The 21,154-nt window shown below is 50.6% G+C and overlaps 1 protein-coding gene across 1 annotated transcript in view; it reads right to left on the minus strand.

Moving 5' to 3' along the window:
* CHRNB3 (cholinergic receptor nicotinic beta 3 subunit) overlaps nt 1–21,154 on the minus strand; it is a 448,118-nt gene that overhangs the window by 181,778 nt on the left and 245,186 nt on the right. The window lies entirely within an intron of this gene.

Here is a 21,154-nt window from a genome sequence, read left to right on the forward strand (position 1 = left end):
CCCATCCATCCGCGCCGCCGCAGGTACATTCGGCCTGCAGAGGCCTGGCTGCACCGGCTGTGACACCTATACCAGCGACAGGCTGCCTGCCCTCCTTCCCACATTGCGTGGCCCGTGGGCCCTATACCGACATATCTGGAGCTTTGCAGGCGGCGTCTGGGGGGAGCGGGAGACAACCTCTGCCCCCTGGCTCCCTGAGGACGTCCCATCGGAATAATCCTTATCTCCTGCTGAAGCACTGCGGCGGCTGGCCTGGGCCTTCCCCCTCTCCTGATAAGGCGACTGGATGCACCTGTTCCCCCCCTCGCGGCCTATAACTGCGCAAAGTCGGCGCTGCGTGCGGCAATTGGGTGAGACCACGGTCCGAGGGGGGATTGCTTCCCGCGCTTTGGATCCTTTGCCACTCGACACTGCACTTGGGGGTGCAGAGAGCCTGCAAATACATTGGACCTCGTGGCGAACGCCTGCCCTTCCCTGCCCGCTCCTGTCGATTGGATGAATGCTGAAGGGCTTTTCCACTACAGCCTATAACCTCGCCCTACCCAGGGCGCCAACTGGACCTCGGGGCACACTCCCTCCTACAGCCTCCATCCCTGTGCGCATACGACTCTCATGGTGGTGACCCGCGCAGGTGGTTGACAATTCACTGCCTGTACAGAGATAGCAAGTGGCACCTCTTTACCGCACAGGTGGTAACCTCCTGGTCCTAAGCCCCCCACTGCCGGACTGGGGCTGGACACACGCGACGACATCCGATCTGGGCCTGGCTCTCCTGCTGGGTCGGTGCTGACCTCCTATCTGCCTGTTCCTCCCGTGAGCTGGTGGCCACTTCTTTCACCGCGTTGCGGACGCCAAGGAGAGACATGGGCCGCAGTGATGCAAGGCAGTCAAAAATTCTGTTTGAAGCCAAAAAATCGTCGAAAACGATGCCGGAGGATGGGGGCAGCCCTACCACGTTGGCCCCACAAGAGGAAGACTGGAAAACCCTCTTGCTCGGCATGAAGCAGAGCCTCTCAACAATAGACTCCAAGATTGACACCATAAACACACGCATGGACAGTGTGGTGGCTAAGTTGGAGCATCATGACACACGCATTAAAGAGGCCGAAGACCGGATTTCAACATTGGGAGACGGAGCTACATCTTCCACCAAACAGGTCACTCAAATGGACAGGCTGCTAAAAATAATTGCGGACAAGAATGAAGATTTGGAGGCGCGGTCTTGCCGCAATAACGTTCGCATTTTAGGCCTTGCAGAGTCAACCAACACCGGGAAGATGGAGCCCTTTGTCGAAAACCGAGTAATGGAACTATTTGGAAAGGACTCATTCTCCCCCCTCCTCAAAGTGGAGAGGGCCCACAGGTCCCTGGCAGCTCGGCCCCCTCCCGGGTCCCAACCAAGACCCATCATCGCGTGCTTCTTGAACTATAGAGACCGTGACGCAGTGCTGCGGCGAGCGAGAGAGCTGGGGACTGTGAATTATGGCAGCACAATACTGTCTTTTTTCCCTGACTTTACCCCTTCGGCCCAAGAAGCCAGGCGCAAATTTGCTGGAGTGAAGAAGCTACAAGCGCAGGAACTCCCATGCCAAGCTATATCCAGCTAAATTGAAAGTCTCCTATCATGGTAAGCAACATCTGTTTCAAAATCCGCAGCAGGTGGAGGACTTCCTAAAACAATGCAAGAGAGACCAGCACAGAGAAGATCCGACTCGCCAACGCTCCAGGTCACAGTCACCGCTGTCACAACAAGACTGATCGAATGTACTGATTTGCTGGGCCTCGGGGGTGCGTGGCCCCTGATTACTGGGTATGTACAGTATGCCTCCTGCATAACCGGGTGAGATTCCCGGGTTATTGTAAACTTTACTGGTCTAAAATATCATTAAGTGCTCGGTCACCCACCTCCGTCCCACATGTGCCGACTGGGGTAAGCCTGGTCGTACGTGGGTGAAAGAAGGGAGGTGGTTGGCAGGTCTGGTGTCCCTAGTTCTGACCCCCAATGGGTGAATCCCTACATTTCCCCTCCCCCTGAGGGTAGGGATATGCAAAAGGCTCAGTTTTGTTGCAAGATGTTGTTTCTTACTGTTCTTTTTGGTGGGGGTGGGTGGGTGGGTGCTCTTTCCCCGGTGGTTTGGGGTAGCCGGCGTGGGTGGGGGGGAGTTCCGACATACAATACTTACAATCACAATGACTCTGATAAGGGTTTGCGTCAAAAGAGCTGAACTGAGATATTGGGTCTCTAGGTGCGCTGATGCTTCTGTTTCTAGTACAAACTGTAATGTCATGCTTTTAAATGGCACATTTCTATGTCAGTTGGGATGGGTGATGTAACGGACACACAATCAATCCAACAGCTGCAACTAATTTCATGGAATGTACGGGGTCTTAACAACCCGAGGAAAAAGAGGCAGATATTAGGCTACTTAGGCAGGGAGTTTCCATCGCAATGCTTCAGGAAACACATTTGGTGTCAGGCAGTTCCCCTCTGTTTGCATCCCGCTGGGCATCCAGCAGAGTGTTCTCGTCATATTCCAACTATGCTAGGGGGGTCACAATCCTGGTTAAACGTGGTGTACAGTTCACTCCCGCTGGTACTGAGATGGATGCGGGAGGCAGGTATTGCATGGTGTGGGGCAGGCTCTATTCCCACACAATCCTGTTTGCATGCTACTATGGGACGAATACTGATGACCCTACACCACTCCTCACACTGTGGGGTAAGATTCAATTGATGGGGGTCGCGCACATCATCCTGGGTGGGGATTTCAACACTGCATTGCGGCCAGCTATGGACAGATCTCACCCTCAAGCGGTGCATTACGCACGTACTCAACGCACCCTGTCGGACATTGTAGAGGAGCACCGCCTAATCGACACCTGGAGACATGTACACCCCACACACGCGCAGGGTACACACCACTCAGCAGTAGACTCCACCTGGGCATTTTTGGACTACAAACTTTGCACCTCTGGGCTTTCCCCCTGGCTGGTTCGGGCATCCCACCTTGCACGCACCTTCTCTGATCACTCCCCGGTGTTGGTAACGCTACGCATTCCCCTCAATGCTTCCCCCTAATTAAATTGGCGACTTAACCCAGCTCATTTAATTGACTCGGCCTTCAAGGCGGAACTCGAACAGGACATAAAAAACGTTTTTGAACGCAACATATCCTCGGTGTCCAGTTTGACCACAGTTTGGGAGGCCTTTAAGGTCACAGTGAGGGGCTGGTGCATTGCTAAAGGGGGCAGTGTCCTCAGGTCCCTGCGCGATGAGTTGCGTAAACTTGAACTTGAACTAAAACGTCTAGAACGGGATGTCGATGATCCTACACGGGGCCACTCGGTCAAAGCCAAATTCCGTGACAAACTTAATGACTATGCAGACCTTTCGGAAAAGGAATGTAGGTACCGGGGAAAACCATATGCTGCACGCATATACGGGGAAGGGGATAGGCCAGGCAGAGCATTATCATCCACTGTTAACCCCCCTAGATATCAAAATTACATCACCACCCTACTGGACACCCACAACGTTCCGCACAGGAACTTGCCGGACCAGCTTAAGGTCCTCACGGAACATTACTCTACACTTTACACCTCCCAAAGGTCCACTCCAATAAACCTAAACACTTTTTGGATGACACCGCGCTCGCATGGCTAGGTCCATCCCAACAGAAATTTCTTCATCATGTAATCGAGTTGGAAGAAATAACTGATGCCATAATGTCTATGAAATCAGGTAAATCACCCGGATCAGACAGGTTTCCAATTGATTTTTATAAAGCGTACATGCATATCTTAGCCCCAATCCTGCAACAAGTGTATTATACGGCTCTGGAGGAAAATATTCTGCCAACCACTATGCGGGAAGCCCTTATAGCATCACTGCTCAAACCAGGAAAGCCGCCGGAGTATTGTGATTCATACCGACCCCTCTCCCTATTAAACTCGGATGTTAAAATCCTGGCTAAAGTTCTGGCATCACGCCTTAATCTGCTGATGGAGAGGTTGGTGTTACCAGATCAGGCGGGCTTTGTCCCAAATCGCGCAACGTCCTATAATCTGCGTACCCTTCAAGCAGTGATACAAGACATAACTCCCACCTTGCGAAGCGGCCACTATTTTTCTCGATGCCACGAAGGCTTTCGATTCGCTAGAATGGGACTACCTACTGGCGCTGCTGGAAAGAATGGGCTTTCCCTTCAGCTTCCTTGACTGGATTCGACTATTATACCGGCAGCCTCAGGCCTCAGTGGTGCTCAATGGATCACGTTCGGCTCCCTTCGAGATCCACCGCGGCACTCGACAGGGATGCCCACTGTCCCCAGTACTATTGTCATAGCGATCGAGCCATTAGCAGACAAATTGCGCCAACACCACAACCATCGCTCTCTTATTTACCCGGAAAGACAGTTACTTATAGCATTATATGCTGATGACATGACCCTCTACGTACATAAACCTCAGGAGAACTTGAACCCCCTGCTGCGTGAAATTACCAAATTCGGAGGGATATCGGGCATACAAATCAATTGGTCAAAATCAGCCCTATTCCCACTGACAGACAAAACAACGCAGTTTCCCCTAGATTACCCCCTAATCTGGGAGGCAGAGGAGATTAAATATTTAGGTATAACTGTGACCAGAAAACGGGACACGCTCATTAGGGCCAATTATGGGACGGTTATGGACAAATTGACGGACAATGTCACCAGATGGATACATATTCCACTATCTATGGCGGGACGCATCTCATTGTTTAAAATGGTAGTACTCCCAAAACTACTGTATCTCTTCACTAATATACCATATAATCCAGGCGTGCATTTTTTCCGCACATTAAACTCGCAAATGTCGCGACTCATTTGGGGTGGGAAACAGGCCCGGATTGGCTTAAAGACACTGATGCTTCCTTACCACCAGGGTGGATTTGATGTACCTAACTTCCGGCGCTACTATGATTGCGCACAAGGCCACTTTGCTGCATACTGGCTTCACCCCCCCCCCTTTATGGCACACCTGGCGGTCGAAGACGGTTACATGAGGCCGATGCAACCATCGGGCTACCTTTACTCCGAGGCCAAGCCTGCTGAACGAGACCCAACCACAGTCGACTGCACGGTATTGGCCTGGAGACGCTTAGAGGAAGCCATATGAACGCCATTCCTATACTCGCCACTCATGACCCTAGCACATGACCCGCGACTTAGCATAACCTGTGAGGAAATCGGCCGTAAACTGCTCACAAGATTGGCACTCCACACATGGGGGGACCTATACCTACAGGGCAGCTTCCTTACGTCTGCGCAATTCTTCGGTGATGAATCCCCCTCGGTCATGGATACATTCCTATATATGCGACTGAGGCAGGGAGTCAGGGCGGTTACCCCAGGCTTTCCGTATGAACCGGATACAGTCCAACCTCTCCATTCTCTACTCCAATCTGAAACTCCGAAGCACGTCATCTCCATGCTCTATAAACATACACAGGTCACCTCATCTCCTCCTACCCTTAGAGCAAGACGAGACTGGAACGACGACCTAGAAGCCCCTATGTCCGATGAACAATGGGAGGACAGCTGCGCGCACACTACTGCAGTGACGGGTAACATACGCCTCAGGCTAGTACATTATAAATTTCTACACAGGCTCTATCACACTCCGGCCAAACTGCATCGTTTTCGACTCCAGGATGATGACCGGTGTCTGCGCTGCAAAGCCGAGGGCGCGGATTTCCTCCACCTCGCATGGACGTGCCAAGCAGTGGCAACGTTTTGGGATGAAGTATTTAAAGCCATGTCTGACATGGTCGGAGTGACTGTATCACCCTACCCGAGGATTGCGCTACTTGGACAGGCTTGCCCCAAACTGACTGTGCACCGTAAATATTTTGTGCTAGGCCTTCTCTTGGCAAAGCGCCATGTGGCGTGTCGTTGGGGACGAGGGCGAGCACCTAAGTTCAAAGATTGGCTTACCACCATGACCACATGGCAAGACCAACTACACAATTATGCAGAGTTACTTCCTCACAAGTCAAGACCCAGGTACGTGTGGGGTCCGCTTGCCGCATACCTTCTTCGACTGCAGGCTGACTCTCAGTAGGACGGAAACGAGGAGCGACAAGGGATCGCCCCCTCGACTCTAGATACAGCTCCTCAAGCCTGAGTCATCATACTCGTTGCCGACTTCCCCAATACACTTGCCATACCTCTCATGTACAATTCTACCTGCACCATCGCACACTGAAACTCCTTTCTTCTACCCAGAAACACACGTAGCTCATCCAAGAAGTTCGGAACCTGTATTCCACTTTCAATCTGCGGGTTGAACTCATGGGACAATCCTCATATTCCTGGCTGCACAGCGGGTTCAGCGTGTACCCTATGACCCAATTGATGCACATGTAGCATGAAGTAATGTCAGTTGCATCTACCCTGCTTCCAGGTCTACTCAAAAGTCACATCCCTCCCCCCCTCCCCCGTCCTCCTCCTCCTTCCCCCATACTTTGAATTGTCCCCCCCCCCCCTCCCCCTCTCCCTTCCTCCCCCTTTTTTTTGCATGCAGCTGATACGAGGGATGCACGGGAGGAAGAGCAGTCAGCGATAGACCCATCATTTGTCGGGTTTTTTGGTTAAGTTTAAGAGTTTAAGTTGATTTAGTTGACAAAAAATTAAGAAAAAATTGTAAAGCCTCAAGCATTCTACATCCTATATCCATCATTATCTACAGTATTTCGTAATGCTTTCTCATGCAGCTCCCACTAGCCTTTAACGCGGCTGGCCCTGATGGGTTGTTGGCGGCTTGCTGTGTCAGACTAGTATCCCCTCAGTGCGAAATATATTTCGAGGCGAATGTTGAAGCTGCCGGCCTGACTGTACAGGTTGTAGGCGACAAAGCTGTGTAATCTATACTTGCCACAATAAAGGTTTAAAAAAAAAGCGGGTTTTCGCTCTCATGTCAGCACTATTGACCACGTTTTTAGATTCATGATGATTTATTAGAATACTGTGATTCTAGCCGGGGGGGGCTCTATTCGCTGCATTTATAAACCTAAAATCAGCATTTGATCTGGTTCCCCGATACAAGCTGTGGGACACATTAAAGGAGGAAGGGATGCCCCTGAGCTCCTACGTTTTATCACTAAACTGCATGAGTCAAACTATGCCCAGGTATGGTGGGGACAACAGGGCAAACTAACAGATTGTTTCACAGTAAACAAGGGTGTACGGCAGGGGTGCGTCCTGGCCCCTACCCTTTTCTCCCTGTTTATAAATAAGGTTATTTCATATTACACTGCCTATCTAACTGATGCCCCTACTCTTTCCGGTTGGAAGGTTCCACTGTTAATGTTTGCAGATGATACTTTAATTTTGTCTAAAACTCAATCTGGTCTGCAACGTGCCCTCGACAGATTTACTGTTTTTTGCAACGACCATGAGCTAGTAGTTAATGTCGATAGGACCAAGTTCATGGTGTTGCACAAACATAGTAGAAATGAACAATGCGTCCCTGGAGCAAACTGATACCTATACGTACCTGGGCGTAACAATGGGCAAGAGGATGAACTGGAAACCCCAGATAGATTTACTATTCCTCAGGCATAATCAACTATCAGCGACCCTTTAAAAAGAACACCGGCTCTCCCGTACTAAACCAGTTGGGCCAGCATTAACAATCTATGAAGGGAAAATCAGGGCATCAATAATTTGTGGTGCAGGGAGGCGTGGCTTGTGGCCAAGAGAGATGGCCGCAGCCTGAATGTGCTCCTGGCCTTCCGCAGCGTTTTTTACAACCTTCAGCCGTCCAAAACCGAGTGCGGTGCAGCTGAGGCCAGGGGCTTGACACCTGGACCCCCCGTGTGACGTGTGGCCTTATGGACCCCCTGGAGTGAAGGCTGCCGACTGTGGCCGCCTGAGTTCGAGACCGCCGGGGAGGCAAAATGGCGGTCCCGGGCCGTGGTTGGTAGCGGATGTTGTTAGGATTTGGTCCCCAGTCCTATTTCGATGATCATGTTTTGCTGTCACATGACCCGCCTGTTTCACATAAAGGTTAGTCCTTCCATTGTGTTGGTGCTTGTTATTGCCAACATGTGGGTTCCTGGTATCCTGGTTCCTGTGTATCCTCTTTAGCATTTGCTGGTTCTCACGGGCTCGTGTGAACTATTGGTGTGTCCCTTTTTTGTTGCACCCCCTTGTAGCCTGTTCCTGCGTTCCCATTGCTGATTTTTGTCCCTTCCCTTTCCCTTCGTGTTTCTCCCGCTTTTGAAGTGAGTTAGTTAGTTCTTAGTATTTCAGCGTCTTTTCATTGTTTCGTATTTTTGTTCTGGTCCATTTCACCTTAATTACCCGTTTTGCGGGCTTGCAGGGGCTCCTGTTTGCTTCCTTCCCCGGGGCGCGGTGAAGTGATATTGATTCACGCGCTGTCTGGTGCAGTACCGACGCTCTACAGGGACCGCTCCACATTGTTGTCAGGCGGAAATGACGTTTGCGGTCGTTCCGCGTGTGTAGTCCCAGCCCGGGGACTACAATCTGTTTCCCTAGGGACTGCGTTAGTTCCTGTTACGATTCAGCGTTTTCTAGAAGTGTGTTTACACTCGCAGGGGTTTTTTGTTCATGTCTATTACCCAGACATGTTTTTTACCCTGTAAACAAACCAAAGCCCGAGTCCTACTCCCTAGGATCAGTCCCGTTTTTTACTTACCCAAGAGACGTTATCTTGGTATTGTTGGTTTCCTGGACTGACGACCCCTCGAAGCAAAACCTGCATTTGTCACTGGTAAGTGCATGTGATATTGTTGGCTGGATATGATCATCGATGATAAAGAAGGATTGGGGACTACGTTATTATAGTGAGGTGTTTTGTTTCCCTGTTTATGCAGGTGCAGATGCGAGGAGGACAGGGAGTTGTTTATACTACGCTCTACAGGGGTGGAAGGCTTGGGGTCTCTACATATTCCACCCCCTTTTCTGGGTCATTGGCTTACTCATTGTTTCCATCAAGTGAGTGGCCGGTGAGTCGGGAAAGTGGACTGGGACATACTTCGTTCCTGCAGTGTGTGGGTCGTGTGGGAGCCTAACAGAATAACAAGCCCACGTTACAATACACTGCCTGGACGGGTATGGATCCTGATACGGGACATGCTGGATGTAATGGGTGCCCTGGCAGCCTTACAGGCGCAGGTGCATGACTTACGGCAGGAGAACTTAGGGTTGAGACAGGAATTGGGAGCTGTGAGGGCTCGGGAACAGATACAACCAAGGGGCCAGGCTCCTATTATACAGCCTGCAACGTTTCAGTATGGAGGGGCGGGACAGAACACTGTTGGAAACGGGGCTCCCGTAGCAATTACTGTGACATCTCCCGTTCCTGTTCCCTTGGCTCCGCCTGAGAGGTTTTATGGGGACAGTCCGAAGTTCGGGATGTTCATGAATCAGTGCCAGTTGCATTTCATGTGCAGGCCTGGTGCCTTTCCCGATGACTCTGCGAAAGTAGCTTTCACTCTCTCCTATTTGGCTGGTACGGCTGCTCAGTGGGCTATTCCCTTGGTGGAAGGCAGGGATCAGGTATTGCGTGATTATGAGGCCTTCAAGGAGTTGATGCGGGGGTTGTTTGCTAAGCATGCGTTCATGCAAGCAGGCGATTCGGAGTTGTTGAAGTTACGGCAGGGCAGGCAGGATCTCCTAACGTATATTGCTACTTTTAACCGGTTGGTATCTGAGACTCATTGGCCAGTGGAAAAGCGGACCTCATTGTTCTACCAGGGTCTTAGTGAAGAACTTAAAGATGTGGTGTCACAAGTGGTGGATCCACCAGAGGATTGTGCCGCGTTTATAGACCTGGTTGTGAAACTGAATCATAGACTTTCAGAGCGACGTGGGGTTCGTGCGCGTTTTCAGGTCTCCCGGGGAAGTTTTATGAAGTCAGAAGTTATACAGCCCATTGGGGAACAGAAGACACCACCGGAACCAATGGAGATAGGGGGTGTAAGGGGGCCTCTAACCCCAGAGGAAAAGAAAAGACGAAGAGATAAGAATGTATGTTTGTACTGTGGACAGGGAGGCCATTTTGCAAGGGAATGTCCTGTTAAACCTTCAGGAGTTGGGTATGGTAAGAAGGTGGCATACGTACAGGTTGGAGGCCCCCGACTCTCTGAGCAGTTAAGGGGTCAGTATGAGGTATTAGGGGCAGTGGACTTGGCGCCCAGACATTTTGTCATTTCAGCCTATCTGTTGTTGGCAGTACATAGACGAGTACCGGTGTCGGTGCTATTGGATTCTGGTGCCACTGGTAATTTTATTGATATATCACTGGCGGAGAAGTTGGGTGTTCCCTGTCAATACAAAAAGCAACCAGAGCCAGTAAGAGCTATAGACGGGACAGAATTGTCATCAGGCTGTATCACTCGACAAACCATGCCTTTGCGGTTGTTATGTGAGAATGGTCACTCGGAGCAGGTGGTATTTGATTTGATCGATGCGCCTTCTTTCGGTCTAGTGTTAGGGGTTCCTTGGCTCCAGGAACATAATCCCAGGATCGATTGGGTGCAGCGTTTGGTGACGTTGGATTCCCTTTATTGTTTGGGCCATTGCTATAGCGAGGCCAGTGATAAGGTCCCTTCGTTGTCTTGTGCAGCAATGGAAGAAGGTGTGGTTCCGTTGCGGTATTCTGCTTATAAGGATGTCTTTGACAAGGGTTGCGCCCAGAGCCTACCTCCGCACCGGTCTTTTGATTGTAGGATCGATCTGATGGCAGGTGTTCCTTTGCCATGTAGCCGTATTTAAGCATTGTCTGAACCCGAGGAAAAACATCTCGAGGACTATCTGGATGAGATGTTGAAATTGGGGTTTATCCGTTCCTCCTCCTCGCCTGTGTCTTCAGCGATCTTCTTCATACCGAAGACGGAGGGGACGTTGAGGGCTTGTGTGGATTACAGGACCTTAAACAAGGCTACAGTGAAGAACAGGTACCCTCTTCCGCTCATCCCCGTGTTACTGGACCAGCTCCGCAAGGCCACGGTGTTTACTAAGTTGGACTTGCGTGGAGCTTATCATTTGATACGTGTTTGGCCTGGGGATGAGTGGAAGACGGCTTTTAAAACCAAACATGGCCTGTTTGAGTACTGTGTGATGCCGTTTGGTCTCTGTAATGCGCCAGCGGCATTCCAGTACTTCATCAATGAGGTTTTGAGCGAGTATCTGGATAGGACGGTCATTGTGTACTTGGATGACATCCTTATTTATTCTGAGACAGGAGTTGACCATCACAAGCATGTGACTCAAGTGCTGCAGAAATTGCGAGAACATCGGCTATATGCCAAGATCGAGAAGTGCCAGTTTGATGCTGTAGAGGTGGAGTCTTTGGGGTTCCTGATTTCAGCAGAAGGGATTCGAATGGATCCAAAAAAGATACAGGCGATTGTGACCTGACCTGTGCCGTCCACTGTTAAGCACATACAGGTGCTTTTAGGGTTCGCCAATTTCTATCGGCGTTTTATAGCTCACTTTTCTGACATTGTGGCACCCATGACTCGATTGTTGAGAAAGGGGGTTCCTTTTGTGTGGTCCCTTGAGACTCAGAATGCCTTCCGGTTGTTCCTTAGGACCTTTACGTCGGCACCTGTGCTGGCCCATCCTGATCCTGCCTTGCCGTTCTTCGTTGAGACTGATGCGTCGGCGTGTGCGGTGGGTGGGGTGTTATCACAACGGGAGGAGGGTACGGGCCACATGCACCCCATTGCCTATTTTTCCAAGACCTTGTTGCCAGCCGAACGTAATTACACAGTGGCGGAACGGGAATTGTTGGCCGTGAAACTGTCCTTCGAGGAATGGCGTCATTATTTATGGGGTGCTAGACATACGATTACGATCTATACAGACCATAAGAATTTGGAGTTCTTTAGATCTGCCCGGGAATTGACGCCAAGACAGATGCGATGGGTTCTGTTTTTTAACGAATATGATTTTATCATAACCTACAGACCCGCTAATCAGCAGATAAAATCTGACGCACTGTCTCGGATTCATGTTGATCCGGAGGAGGTGAGACCAGTGAATGAGAACAGACCTATGATTGGCAGTGAGAGGATTGTTGGAGCGGTGTCTGTGGATGAGTTCACCTCTAGCGTGAAAGATCGTTTATGCCGGATGGATCTGGTTCCATGGTTACAGCTGCCTCAGGTGGTTTCCCAGGATGGGTTGTTATATCATGAGGACAGGTTATTCATTCCGCCCGATTTGAGAGGAAAGGTTGTGGAGTGGTGTCACTCCTCCGCTTTGGTTGCACATCCAGGGATGGGTAAGACGAAGAAGTTATGTTTGAGGTGGTTTTGGTGGGAGACCATGACACAGGATATTCAGAAGTATGTGACCGCTTGTCCTATTTGTGCCATCAACAAGCCCTCTCACAGGAAGCCCTCTGGTCTTTTACAGCCGTTGGAGGTCCCTCCTTCCCCTTGGCATACCGTCAGCATGGATTTTGTCACTGATCTTCCATCGGTGTCCGGATTCACCCCCATTTTCGTGGTGGTGGATTTGTTTACTAAGATGGCGCATTTCATTCCACTCGTTAAGATCCCGACAGCAAAAGAGATGGCTTTGGAGTTCATGACCTCGGTTGTCAGGTTACATGGTTTACCGTCCGTTGTAATATCTGATAGGGGGGCGCAATTTGTGTCCCATTTCTGGACGGAACTCTGTTTGGTGCTCAAAATGGACATACGATTGTCATCCGCATATCATCCGCAGTCAGATGGGCAGACGGAGCGTACCAACCAGACCATGTAACAGTACTTGAGGTGCTTGATTACGTCCCTGTCGTGTGATTGGGTGACGGCTTTACCTATAGCTGAATTCGCCTATAACAATAGTGTACACACTGCCCTGGGAATGACACCGTTTTTTTGTTCTATGGGATACCATCCTAGAGCTTTAGCTATCCAACCTACTGGGCATGTGCCAGCCATTGATGAAGTGTGTAAGCGATTGAGTGACATCTGGGAAGTGGCAAGGGTTAGGCTGCAAGAAGCCAAGGCTGCTATGAAGCTACAGGCCGACCGTCATAGGGCCCCGGGTCCTGGTTACCAGGTGGGCGATCGGGTATGGTTGGTTTCGCGTAATCTACGATTGCAGGGGTCACGAAAGTTACAGCCCCGGTATGTAGGTCCTTTCCCTATAGTACAGGTGATTAATCCTGTAGCGATGAAGCTCTTATTACCATCGGAGTACAAGATCCACCCTGTTTTCCACACATCGTTGTTGAAGCCCTTTGTTCCCTCTGATCAGGTTTTGCCCCCTCCTGTCCCTGTGATGGTAGATGGTCAGGAGGAGTTTGAGGTTCAAGCTATCCTTGATTCTAGGCGCAGGAGAGGCCGGTTATTTTACCTGGTTGATTGGAAAGGGTATGCCCCAGAAGACAGGACGTGGGAACCCGCTGGAGGAGTGCATGCGCCACGTTTGGTCAGGTTATTCCACAGACAGCATCCCCTGTAGCCCCGGCCCATGGGGAGGGTCATTGGGGGGGGTACTGTTAGGATTTGGTCCCCAGTCCTATTTCGATGATCATGTTTTGCTGTCACATGACCCGCCTGTTTCACATAAAGGTTAGTCCTTCCATTGTGTTGGTGCTTGTTATTGCCAACCTGTGGGTTCCTGGTATCCTGGTTCCTGTGTATCCTGTTTAGCATTTGCTGGTTCTCACGGGCTCGTGTGAGCTATTGGTGTGTCCCTTTTTTGTTGCACCCCCTTGTAGCCTGTTCCTGCGTTCCCATTGCCGATTTTTGTCCCTTCCCTTTCCCTTCGTATATCTCCCGCTTTTGAAGTGGGTTAGTTAGTTCTTAGTATTCCCGCCCCTTTTCATTGTTTCGTATTTTTGTTCTGGTCCATTTCACCTTAATTACCCGTTTTGCGGGCTTGCAGGGGCTCCTGTTTGCTTCCTTACCCGGGGCGCGGTGAAGTGATATTGATTCACGCGCTGTCTAGCGCAGTACCGACGCTCTACAGGGACCGCTCCACATTGTTGTCAGGCGGAAATGACGTTTGCGGTCGTTCCGCGTGTGTAGTCCAAGCCCGGGGACTACAATCTGTTTCCCTAGGGACTGCGTTAGTTCCTGTTACGATTCAGCATTTTCTAGAAGTGTGTTTACACTTGCAGGGGTTTTTTGTTCATGTCTATTACCCAGACATGTTTTTTACCCTGTAAACAAACCAAAGCCCGAGTCATACTACCTAGGATCAGTCCCGTTTTTTACTTACCCAAGAGACGTTATCTTGGTATTGTTGGTTTCCTGAACTGATGACCCCTCGAAGCAAAACCTGCATTTGTCACTGGTAAGTGCATGTGATATTGTTGGCTGGATATGATCATCGATGATAAAGAAGGATTGGGGACTACGTTATTATAGTGAGGTGTTTTGTTTCCCTGTTTATGCAGGTGCAGATGCGAGGAGGACAGGGAGTTGTTTATACTACGCTCTACAGGGGTGGAAGGCTTGGGGTCTCTACATATTCCACCCCCTTTTCTGGGTCATTGGCTTACTCATTGTTTCCATCAAGTGAGTGGCCGGTGAGTCGGGGAAGTGGATTGGGACATACTTCGTTCCTGCAGTGTGTGGGTCGTGTGGGAGCCTAACAGATGTTGGCCCAGGGATGTGCTTGCGCTCCCCCCAGGCGAGATCTGAGCCCATCGGTGGGCAGGTGGTGTTGAGGTGCGGCTGCAGAGGATCCATGACGGTGGCTCCGGGACGCCCCTGGATCCGAGGTGAGGGTGTGTGAGCGGTGCTGGGCGCTGCCCGGGACTCGAGGCCCCGGCTTTGCGGCCTGCGCGGCTGGAAGAGCTGGATGGCGGTCGGAGGAAGTGGCTGACATTGCGAGGAGGAAGTGAGTTGCGGACTGAGGATGCCACTGACTGCCTCACATTGATTGAGCACCGGTAGCTGGGACACCCAGAAGGAGTGGCGCAGCGGCGCTCGGGTGCCCGGCTGTTGGGCTGCTCCGCCGGCGCTTTGTGGGTGCTCTGTGGTGGATCCTCGGTGGCTAATTGACATCGGGAAAGACAGGACTCCCCGTGGAGTGGATATGATGAGCTGCTGTCTGAGGGCTTGGGGAGCGACGGTGGCTGCTGGGTGAAGCTGTGCCCTTCCATCAGGATACAGGCAGCGCAGATGTGGTATCTCAACAGGGAGGAGCAGTGTGGTGGAGGCCATCCGAGGCAGTGAGAGGAGAAGCTGGCGTGTGGGCACTGTTCTGCCTAATTGTGCTGTTGGTGCCTGTTGGGGTGCCCAGGAGCACGGACCCCAGGCTGTGCTGTAGCCCTCGGCGACTCATCCCCGGGGACCTAGGAAGGTACAGTGAATAGTGGATCTCCCTGGGGGGCCCGGCTGGCTGGATTCATTGTGAATGCTGCGTGCTGTGCTGGGCGTCGCCTGGGTCCTGCAACAAGAGGGAGTGTAGTGCGTTCTTGGATAAGAAGGTGACTGGTATCTGGCTCTTGATAGCTGGCCGTTGCATGTGGAGGGCCGTTGGATCAGATCCCGGAGCATAGTGCTTCTTGGTATCGCACATCTGCTTTAACTGATTCCTTCGTCTGGCTGCAGTTGTGCTGGCTGGGTGCCTCCTACACTGATCTGTGGGTTTTGACTTCTGTGACCATGGCGACAGGGGGGAAAGGCTCTAGGACCAACGCCCAGAAACAGCTGGCGAAGTTTGCTTGGGCCAAAGTGGGAGAAAAAGGTGACTCACCGAGAACGGACAAGGAGGGACCAGCGGTGGCCCATGCACCGGGACCGGAGCCGAATCTACATGATGTTATGGCAGCGATAGGTGGCGTACGCACCTCAGTGGAATCAGTCACTGTGGAGGTCTTGTTGCTACGAGCGGATTTCAGGAAAATAGATGAGAAGGTTAAGGAATTGAAAACTGTGACAGGTGCCTTGCAGGCGGACACTTCGGAGCTCCAGATTCAAATGCTAGAAATGCAGAAAAAGTAGGCGTGGATGTCGCAACAGCTGGACGATTATGAGGGGCGGGCCCGCTGCAACAATATCCAAATTTTAGGGGTTCCGGAACGGACGGAGGGGTCAGCGGCGGACTTGTATGTGGAGGAATTAATCACGAAACACCTTAAGCCCAAGACGTTGTCCAGCTATTTTTCTATTGAAAGAGCTCATAGGGTGGTAGACCGAAGCCGGGTGCGCCTCCGAGGCCCTTGATTGCCAGAGTGTTCAACTATCGTGACAGGGATATAATTCTGCAAATTTCACGGTCCACCTTTGAAGGTGGATTACTATGAGGTGGCGTTCTTTCCGGATTTCACGGCCAAAGTTCAGGCACGGAAGAGAAGCTTTCAGGCGGTGAAACAGGAGCTGAGGGATCGAAAGGTGAAATTCGCAATGTTCTTCCCAACGCGGCTGCAGGTGGAATCAGACGGCAAGTCGTGGTTCTTCAACTCACCGGAGGCAGTCTGAAACTGGATGGAAGGCTGGAACACGGTGGGGAATCGCAGGAGGGACTACCCTAACAGAACTGGCCAACAAAGGGGAGTCCAGCTGGAGGCGGCGAGTACTGACACTGCAGCGATAACGAGTAGACTGGAGGAGCAGGACTGAAAAGCTTCGATGTTGGTCTGCAGAGCCTTGATCTGGCAATTTACGCAAGTAGGGGTGTTTTGGGGGGGGGATCCGGGTCATTGAAGCGAGACTGTTTTTGCACTCGGGGTTTGTGATGTGGTTTTATCGGTTGACTTTACTGATGTGATATGATGTTGCTTAGTTTTTGTAAGATAAGCATGGCTATGAATTTCGATGACTATATAGTGTATCTGCCGGAGGGGGGACCGGTTCCCTTGTCATTTCTAGGATTTCAGGGGGGGTGAGAGGCACTCTGCCATGTTTGGGGGTGGGTAGTTCTAAATCCACAGGCAGGGAGGCAGGGAGGGGGGCGGATGGGGGGGCAAGGGGTCGAGGGGGGGTATTTGGTGGTCAGTTGCCGTGTTCAAAGCCATGATGTGCTCTTATATGGTAAATAAGTTTGCTCTTTTATCGTGGGTTTTGGAGAGGAGTTTTACAGTGATTGTAATGTGTCATATTGTTTTATTTTTCATGTTCCTATTTTCTGTGACAGACTAAAAAGACAAGCTGGTGCCTTTCTTTGCAAGTTGCGAGTGGTATTGTTGGCTGTGTTTTCGACCTGTCAGACTTTAGGAGCTGAGGGATGGGGGCTGAGCGTGATTCCGTGCTCACTGCCTTTACCTGGAATGTTAATGGCTTGGGCGATGAAATAAAAAGAGGTATCGTCCAGCAGTATTTGAAGAGACAATCCCCGGACTTGGTTCTCCTGCAGGAAACCCGCTTGGTTGGCAATAAAAGTAAGGCCCTGAATAGATGGGGGTACAGGCTCCTGGTGCATGCTGACTATCCCACCAGATCTCAGGGTACAGGTATCCTGGTTCAAAAGAACACTCCACTGATAGTCCTTAATACCTGGGCGGATTCTGCTGGGCGATTTGCGATTTGCGGTGGTTGAGGATCAATGGGAGGGGAGAGCCTTGAACATAGTTTCAGTTTATTTGCCGCCAGCGCTGGGCAAGGGTGCCTTAGTGGAGTTAGGCCGGGTACTGACCGATCTCCCTGATGGTACTTTGTTAATGGGTGGGGATTACAATATGACGATGGACGATACAACGGATAGGTACCCGCAAAGGCAGGGGGCGAGGCCGAATGAGCTTATGGCAGAGTTTACCACGGCATTGGGCCTCTCAGATGTGGGGCAGGAGCTGCAGGGTGTTACTAGTGACTTTACTTATTTTTCTAATATGCATGGCAGTCTCTCCCGAAATTATTATTTTTTGGCATACGCAGCCTCAGTAGGTAACTTCAGACGGCCCAGGACATATACCCGGGGTTTATCGGATCACTCCCCAGTGGGAATAGACTTTACTTATGAAGATAAGCAGCAGAGTGGCACTATTGTTATTGATCCGTGGTTGCTTAAAATCAAGGATATCAGGGAAGAGCTTGGGATGCAGACTGGATACTTTCTGGAGGAAAACGTGGGGTCGGTAGAGTCGGCACAGACAATATGGGAGGCGTACAAAGTGGTTCTAAAAGGATATGCCCTGTCGTTAAAAGTGAAATATGTTGCAAAACGGAGTGAGCTTCTGGGACAGCTGGAGGACGCCCTTCGAGAATTAGAGGCGGCGCATGCGCTCCACCGTTCGGAGGAAGCACAGCATTGCCTTACGCTAAAAAAGGGAGTAATACAAACTTAAGCTCGGGAACACATGTTGGCTAAACAGGCGGCTACCCACCATAGGCTGTATGAGCTTGGAGATAAGCGGGAAAGACAGTTGCGTGGCTAGAAAGGAAGGAGCAATGCGCAAGATGGGTGCCCCGATTGATGATGCCAAGTGGCAAGGTTTTTTACCGCCCAGGCGAAATAGAGGGAAGCATTTGCAGATTATTTTGAAATGGTGTACTCACCCTCAACGTCATATACAGCGGAGGATTCGCATCAATTGCCAGCAGACAGCGACGTACCGACCCTCTCTGACGTGGATAGGGAGCTACTTGACGCGGATCTATCCGATGAGGAGATTCAAAAGGCCATCGGCCAAATTAAATTTGGGAAGGCAGTGGGGCCTAATGGTACCCCGGTGGAGTTTCTCAAGGTAGTGGCTTCCGAAATGGTCCCGAATCTGCGGGCAATATATCAAGAAAGCTGGGAGAAAGGGGTTCTACCGCTGGACCAACGGCTGGCAAGTATAGTGGTAATTCACAAGGCTGACAAGCCGGTTGATGATTGTCGTTCCTACAGGCCGATCTCCTTGATCAATGTTGAGGCGAAGGTTTTAGCGAAGGTACTCGCCACAAGGCTCTGGACAGTAATATCCTCCCTCGTGCACCCAGACCAATCCGACTTTATGCAAGGGAGAAACAAGGCTCTTAATATCCGCCTGCTTCATAATGTGTTGGAGCATCGGCAATTTCTAGAGGAGGATCCAGTCATATTATCACTTGACGCCTCTATGGCGTTTGATTCGATTGAATGGCCCTTCATGTTCGAAGTTCTGTCGAGAGTAGGATTGGGTCCTAAATATATACGGTGGGTACGACTACTTTATACAGGCATCTTAGGACAGGTCAGGGTGAACACTTATACATCCAGGCAGTTCCCCTTACGGAGAGGCACCAGACAGGGTTGCCCTCTGTCCCTGTTGCTGTTCTCACTCATGCTGAAGCCCTTGGCAGCCTGGATATGGCGTGACGTATTGACGAAGGGTCTGCGATGGTCAAACGAGTGCGAAGACAAAATATCCCTTTATGCGGAAGATATATTGTTATATCTTACGTACCCGTACAGGTCCATCCATATGATCCTTAATATTTTTTCAAATTTCGGGAAGTATTCAGGGTATGCTATTAATTGGGGCAAGTCAGTGTTATATGTGCTCCTTGGACAGGCCACCCGCCTCCCAACAGACTGTGCATTGGTGATCTCGGAGGATGGAATTAGGTATCTGGGAATTTTTGTCACGCCGGATGCAGCTCTCTTTTTTAGTCGCAATTTGGCGCCCCCGTTGGTAAGGCTGCGGGCCGATGTCAAGCAATGGAGGTCATTGCCATTGTCACTGGTGGGTCGTGCTGCTCTTTTTAAGATGCTGGCCCATTCACGATTTTTATATATTCCCTAGAATTGTCCGCATAGGGTTCCGGATACTTACTTCGCTGCAGTAGAAGGGGAGGTACGTACACTGCTCTGGGATGTAGGGCCCCGAGGATTGCGCTTCAGAAATTAATTAAAGGATTGTATGACGGGGGCATCGCGATGCCTGATATACGGCTGTATTACTGGGCCTTGCAATTGGTGACTGTAAATAGGTGGCGATACGCCTCGCTGGATGACCCGGCATGTTGCCTAGATAGGTATCAGATGGATCGATCCAGTTATCTTGGGGCTCTTTACTCCCATTTTAGGAGGCAAGATTATATAGGACCCACTCAACACATGGTGCAGATCTGGAGATAGCTAGTTCCTGTTTAGGCTGGACGGGCGTGCTTACAATAGTGACGCCATTGTGGTACTCGCAGAAACTCGTTATGCTCTGCCATCACCCGGGATTCGACAGGTGGGATATGATTGGTATTTCAACAGTTCACGACCTGATCAAAAAGGGTAAGATTCTCCGGTTTGAGGAGCTACAGAAGACCTACCGGTTGGCGCTGGGTGAGGTCTTTCGATATTTACAAATCCGCCATGCTCTGAAGACAGCGTTCCCCAGCTGTGAGGATATACCTGAATCGTCCCCTCTCGAAGATCGTCTGCTGGATGGACAGTTTCTTTCCAAGGCGATCTCCCTCTCTTATAAAAAGCTCAGTAATAATATGCCTGATTCCTTCCGGAAGCTGAAGGAGCGTTGGGAGGGGGACCTTGGGTCAATTGAGGAGGAGGATTGGAGGCAGGCACTAATGTCTTCTAGAGAGGCTGCCATCACACTTAGATTTCGACTCATTCAACTTCGTATTTTACACCGCTCATATTTGACAGGGGTAACTCTTGCAAAAATTTGGTCCCGACCAGATGATCTGTGTCTGAAGGGCTGCCGACAGTCGGCCACCTTTTATCACATGATATGGGACTGCCCGCTGGTGCGAAGACAATGGGACAGAATCACGACACATATGCAATCCGCACTAGGGAAAGCGCTTACTTTGATGCCACGATTGTGCCTGCTCAATATATGGGAAGCTACTGACCTTACCGAGACGGAGCAGCAGTTCGTGATGCTAGGCTTCACACTACTTAAGAGGGAAATTGCGAGGGGCTGGGGCGGAGCGACGCCTCCTGTAGTGGCGGTCTGGCAGAATGAGCTTGATAGATGCATGATAGCTGAGAAAGAACTATTTGTTGCTAAGGGGTGTCCGAAGAAGTGGGACAGGAAATGGTCCCGGTGGAATTTATATAGGGGGGAGATTTGCGTCTCATCTGTGGTGGACTTGGAGTTACGAAGGCAGAGGGAGGGGGGAAACAATGTTTAAGATGTATGTTAATTCGGCCTAGGTCCTCAGTACGGTGCTAAATCTAACTTGCAAATGTGTATTGTATAAGAAACCGCGATGTTGTCTGTCATGCAATTTTTTCTTTTAAATAATAAAAAAAAT

Source organism: Lissotriton vulgaris, chromosome 3_1 (assembly GCF_964263255.1).
Source record: "Lissotriton vulgaris chromosome 3_1, aLisVul1.2, whole genome shotgun sequence".
NCBI classification, from domain to species: Eukaryota; Metazoa; Chordata; class Amphibia; order Caudata; family Salamandridae; genus Lissotriton; species Lissotriton vulgaris.